Raw genomic sequence first — 6,002 nt, 5'->3', positions numbered from 1 at the left:
CTGATAAAGGGTATTAAAAAGGCCTGTATACCAAACAAAATAAAAACTTTACGATTATCATTGTTGTTACAACGGTTACTATCATTATGCCTACAGTATGCTGCATACCATTGAGTATTCACCCCTACTAATAACTATTGTGATATAGTAAATGATTGGTTTATCAAACCATATTTAACAGTTTTGCTGTTTATTCAGCTGACCAGCAAAAAAATATGTGCAGTTGGATGGTTGACCCTCTTACTGAAACAAGCATTTCCGTCCATTGTTGAGGGAGGTGTGCCACAGGGAGAAGGAGAGCGGATCATGGCTGAAGGGAACACTTTTGCCAACGACATACTTACGATTAGCCTACCAGGCTGCCACACTGGAATTTGGACTAAGGCACATTCACCGCTGTCGTCCTCCCAAGGTACTCCAACCTTTACAAATAATGGCAGTCTGTTGGGCACAGGGAAACACTGTCATTTTATAGGAAAACCCCCACCCTCAGATAACGAGACATACCTGGGCACAATCACAGTTAGGTGACGCATGTCACACTGTGTAGAAATGTATTCTCAAACCACCCGTGGGCCATATGTTGACACCCCTGTATGACAGTATGACCCCCAAAAAGTACTTAATTAGAAAGAAATCTAATTACGTTGGTATTCAGGCACATCGCATTGTGTTGTGTGTAAGAAAATCCCTTAGCCATGGTATATTGGCCATATACTACACCCCCTAGGGCCTTATTGCTTAATTATACATGTGATTTCAGGACTCGTTACAGACAACATACAAAATGATAAAAAATTGCTATATTCTGTAAATAATTATTTGTCGGCTGTCTGTGCTGATGAACTGTGTCACAGCACTTTCTGATATGGCTTTGTGTCACAGCACTTTTCTGATTAGACCCCGTTTGCTCTTCTCCTTTACCTCATGGTTAGTGGATAGATGATTAGGTGATAAGAGAATTTTGTTCTCAAGGTACATAACCCAATTTAATTATATTCCTCAGTCTCCAAACCAGAATTTGTAAGATCCTGGTCGAATGAAACAGACGGAGGCCCAGCTAAAATAGTCAAAAAGGTTTATTCACGGGAACGTTCTAAAGTCAAGAATACAAAACAATTCATTTTATACTGACCTCACGCCCACACATTCACACAACCATACACACACCCATACAGACGCACACACATACATACACACAAACAGACGCACACACATGTCCTGCTACCCAGCCGACAGAGATTAGTGACCTTGTCCTTGAGACGTACTCCCCGTTCTCTCCCAAATCTCTAGTCAGGTCGGCACCGAGCTCAGACAGTCTGTGTTTATAATACCATAAAGACATATTGTCTTTACCCTAATTCTGACTAGGACTACACATTTATTGATTATGATTTTATACATTCTAATCAATTCCATACAATTATATGTTTCAGGGCGGAATATTCTAATCATTCAATTAACAGATAATTTTCACCTATCATTAGGTCAAATATCAATTTTAGCAGCAGTACTTGACCCCTTTTACAATAAATGTAATACCCGATACCTATGTAATTACATTGGGAGTTACATAGGCAGGTATTGTGTATTTACAGTGCAGCTACATATTGTCACATAACTACTTTCAGGTATTATACCAGTTTGCATCATACAAAAAAACAAACAAGCGAGCACATATAAACTCAATTAATTTGAGCTTGTTTAAAGTTTATTGCAAATGGAAATGTCAATGTTTGGGATTGTTATTTTATTGGTTATGCAAGCCATTTCTATTGCTTCTCAGGTCACTGTTGTGAGGTTATGCCCTACTGTTCTGATAAAGGGGTAATCAGAGAAGTGCAACATTTGTAAGTTGGATCGGCAACTGTCTGCATTATGTGCGGTTACGCCCTCTAAAATAAAGAGAACTTTGAATCCCAGATAACATAGGTTCTCAGTATAGTCTAGTAGATAATTGTAGCTCTTATTGTAAAGATAAAGGGCAATAAAGTTATATTGACTTAGGGCCATATAAAGAGCAGGGAAAGACTAATAGTTATAATTACATCATACATTATAAAATGTTTGAGCCCAAAAGAAACAGTAAGAAAACACAAAAGGATCCACAATCAGAAACTTTTATTTATCAGTCCTTCAGAGTTCTTTTTACATATTGTCTTATATGGAGTTGTCCTTCATGGTGTCCTCCACAAGGACCTGGTGGTAGGTGAGCAGGGGCTGCAGGTCGGCCACCAAGGACTCCACCATGCGAAGCAGGCAGCTCAGCTTGTTGTTCTCCTTCAGGAACTTGACAGAGCGGTTCCGCGCCACCTCAAACTGGGGTTACATTTTCAGACAGCTGAAACAGAACATTAGAATGGGTTTGTAGCTCAAGGCTAAAATGGAGGCCCTTTATTAAAAAAAAAAAAAAAACGAATTGTAAAAGTGAATGAAGCATGACAGTTAAGACTCACTTGAACTAACCTGCATTTCATTTTCATCTCTCTCTACCTCCACCCCAGATCTTCAAGAGGCCAGTGAGCAGAGTCGGCATGCTCTCTGTCTCCCTCTTTATGTCAGTCTTCAGCCTCCTCATCTCGTCCCTCTGGCCCCCCAGCGTCCTCTGCCACCTCCACAGCACCGTCTCCAGGTAGGAGTGCTCATCCTGGGCTCTCATCTCTGCTTCTAGTTCTGGGTTCCCTTAGGCCTAGTCGAGCTGTTGTGGATCTGGGTGCATTTCCTGACTCTGGTTTAAGGCGTTTGGAGGCTTCCCCTCATTCTAATCTTCTTCCACCTTCCCAGCTCATCCACCCCAGCTTATCTTGAGGCGCAGTATGACGCTGACCTTCTGCACCTTCTCCCTCATGCGCTCCTCCATGCCGCCCATTTCCTGGTTGGTCTCCGTCTCCCGGTGGACGGTGTCCTCGCTCTCCTGGGCATCTTGCTGCTGCTTCTGTTTCAACTCCTCTAACTTCTGCCTCTTCCGAGGCATCGGCCACCATCTAAAAGAGAGAGGGTTACGGTCAATGAATAATAAACAGATACATCAGTATTTCCTCATCTTGTTTGCCCTTATCTTGACAAAGAAAAAATGCTCACTAACAGGGATGTAAACACATTTGTTCACATTTGAGAGCTTTTTGTGTGTATGGAACGTTTTGGGGATCTTTTATTTCAGTTAATGAAACATGGGACCAACACTTTACATGTTGCATTTATGTTTGTGTTCAGTATACATTCACTTAAGGGTCTGAGTGTGTGTGTGTTCCAATAGCCTTACATGGTTTCCTTCCCTTGTATCCTTAACTTTGTAATAAACTATTAGGTAATGTGAGAGCAATAAGCCCTGGTTAGCATAGGTATCCATCCACTGTATTGTTTTCACCCATTCAGAACTGTTATATCAGTAACCTAAAAGAAAGGAGTTGAGGAGAGGCACTCAGGCACCAGCACCACTGTAGAGAATTGGGACATGGTGAGCATGTGACTGCTTGGTTGCTGCATTTTGATTGGTCCCACTGTGGCTGATAAGACCTCTACTTTGCCTTAACATTTTTACCTCTGAATGAGAGGGAAAATAGCAACTGCAGGAAAGGTTAGTGTGTATATTATATTCTCATGTAAATTGCCTTCAGAAAGTATTCACACCCCTAGACTTTTTCAACATTTTGTGGTGTTACAAAGTGGGATTAAAATGGATGTAATTGTCATTTTGCCTGTCAACGATCTACACAAAATAATGTCAAAGTGGAAGAAAAATTTGAACATTTGTAAAAAAAAATATATATATATATATATGAAAAATGAAACACAAATATATATTGATTAGGTAAGTATTCAACCGCCTGAGTCAATACATGCTTGATTGAGTGATTACAGCTGTGTGTGTTTCTGGGTAAATCTCTAAGAGTATTCCATACCTGAATTGTGCAACATTTGTCCATTATTATTTTCAAAATTCTTCAAGCTCTGTAATTGGTTGTTGATCATAGCTATACAACCATTTTCAGGTCTTCCCATTGATTTTCAAGCAGATTTAAGTCAAACTGTAACTTGGCCACTCAGGAACAGTCACTGTCTTCTTGGTAAGTAACTCCAGTGTCACGATCATCAAAGGGAGAGAGAGAGGACCAAGGCGCAGCGTGTGAAAAATACATCTTCTCTTTATTTAGAAGAAGAAAAACTAAACAAAACAACAAAGACGTGAAGCTATAAATGACTAAGTGCAAAAACATGCAACATAGACACAGACAATTACCCACAAATGCATGATGCTATGGCTGCCTTAAATATGGCTCCCAATCAGAGACAAATGAAAGAGCATCTGTCTCTGATTGAGAACCACTCAGGCAACCATAGACATACCTAGAAACATTCACTCAACCATAGACATACTAGAACATTCACTCAACACAAACCCATACACTAAACCCAACACCCCCTTTACCATATAACCACCCAAAACACAAACATTCCCCATGTCACACCCTGACCTAACTAAAATAATAAAGAAAACAAGAATACTAAGGCCAGGGCGTGACAGTACCCCCCCCAAAGGTGCGGACTCCGGCCGCAAAACCTGACACATAAAGGGAGGGTCCGGGGTGGGCCTTAATATGGCGCGCGGCTCGGGTGCGGACGTGGCCCCCACTCCACCATTGTCAATATCCGCTTCGTTGTCTCTGGTAGATCCTGGCTGACTGGCGGCTCTGGAAGATCCTGGCTGGCGGACTCCTGGCTGCTCATGGCTGGCTGGCGATCTGGCTGCTCATGGCTGGCTGGCGACTCTGGCTGCTCATGGCTGGCTGGCGACTCTGGCTGCTCATGGCTGGTGCGACTCTGGCTGTATGGCTGGCTGGCGACTCTGGCTGCTCATGGCTGGCTGGCGACTCTGGCTGCTCATGGCTGGCTGGCGACTCTGGCTGCTCATGGCTGGCTGGCGACTCTGGCAGATCATGTCTGGTTGGCGGCTCTGGCAGATCCTGTCTGGTTGGCGGCTCTGGCAGATCCTGACTGACGAATGGCTCTAGCGCTCCTGACTGACGAACGGCTCTGACGGCTCGGGACAGACGGGCGGCTCTAATGGCTCGGGACAGACGGATGGCTCAGATGGCGCTTGATAGACGGATGGCTCAGATGGCTCTGGGTAGACGGATGGCTCAGATGGCGTGGTAGACGCATGGCTCAGATGGGCGCTGGGCGAGACGGATTGGCTCAATGGCGCTGGGCAGACGGATGGCTCAGATGGCTGGTAGCGGATGGCTCAGATGGTGCTTGGCAGACGGGCAGCTCTGGCCGGCTGAGGCGCACTGTAGGCCTGGTGCGTGGTGCCGGAACTGGTGGTACCGGGCTGGGGACACGCACCTGAAGGCTAGTGCGGGGAGAAGGAACAGGGATACTGGACCCTGGATACGCACACTTAGGCTCGTGCGTGGTGCCGGAACTGGTGGTACCGGGCTGGGGACACGCATCTCAGGGCTAGTGCGGGGAGCAGCAACAGGATGCACAGGACTCTGGAGACGCACAGAGGCTTGGTGCGTGGTGCCGGAATTGGTGGTACCGGGCTGGAGACACGCACCATAGGGCGAGTGCGTGGAGGAGGAACAGGGCTCTGGAGAACACACTGGAAGCCTGGTGCGTGGTGTAGGCATGGTGGAACTGGCTGGGGGGCGGGGGGTGGCGCCGGAAATACCGGACCGTGCAGGCGTACTGGCTCCCTTGAGCACTAGCCTGCCCAACCTTACCTGGTTGTATGCTCCCCGTCGCCCGAACAGTGCGGGGAGGTGGAATAACCCGCACCGGGCTATGTAGGCGAACCGGGGACACCATGCGTAAGGCTGGTGCCATGTATGCCGGCCCGAGGAGACGCACTGGAGACCAGACGCGTTGAGCCGGCTTCATGGCACCTGGCTCAATGCACAATCTAGCCCTACCAGTGCGGGGAGGTGGAATAACCCGCACCGGGCTATGAACACGTACAGGAGACACCGTGCGCTCTATTGCGTAACACGGTTCTGCCG

At 46.0% G+C, this 6,002-nt stretch overlaps 1 long non-coding RNA gene across 1 annotated transcript; it reads left to right on the top strand.

The window, feature by feature from the left end:
* Positions 1–278: 278 nt before the first annotated feature.
* LOC111963040 (uncharacterized) lies at positions 279–2,999 on the top strand. The gene is made up of 3 exons (XR_002877203.2): positions 279–412; positions 2,505–2,632; positions 2,785–2,999. It is a non-coding gene; the product is annotated as an uncharacterized lncRNA (long non-coding RNA).
* Positions 3,000–6,002: the final 3,003 nt, after the last annotated feature.

This window comes from Salvelinus sp. IW2-2015, linkage group LG4q.2, assembly GCF_002910315.2.
Source record: "Salvelinus sp. IW2-2015 linkage group LG4q.2, ASM291031v2, whole genome shotgun sequence".
In the NCBI taxonomy this organism is placed as follows: domain Eukaryota; kingdom Metazoa; phylum Chordata; class Actinopteri; order Salmoniformes; family Salmonidae; genus Salvelinus; species Salvelinus sp. IW2-2015.
The sequence above is the reverse complement of the archived record's forward strand: the minus strand, read 5'-3'. Positions and strand labels throughout refer to the sequence as shown.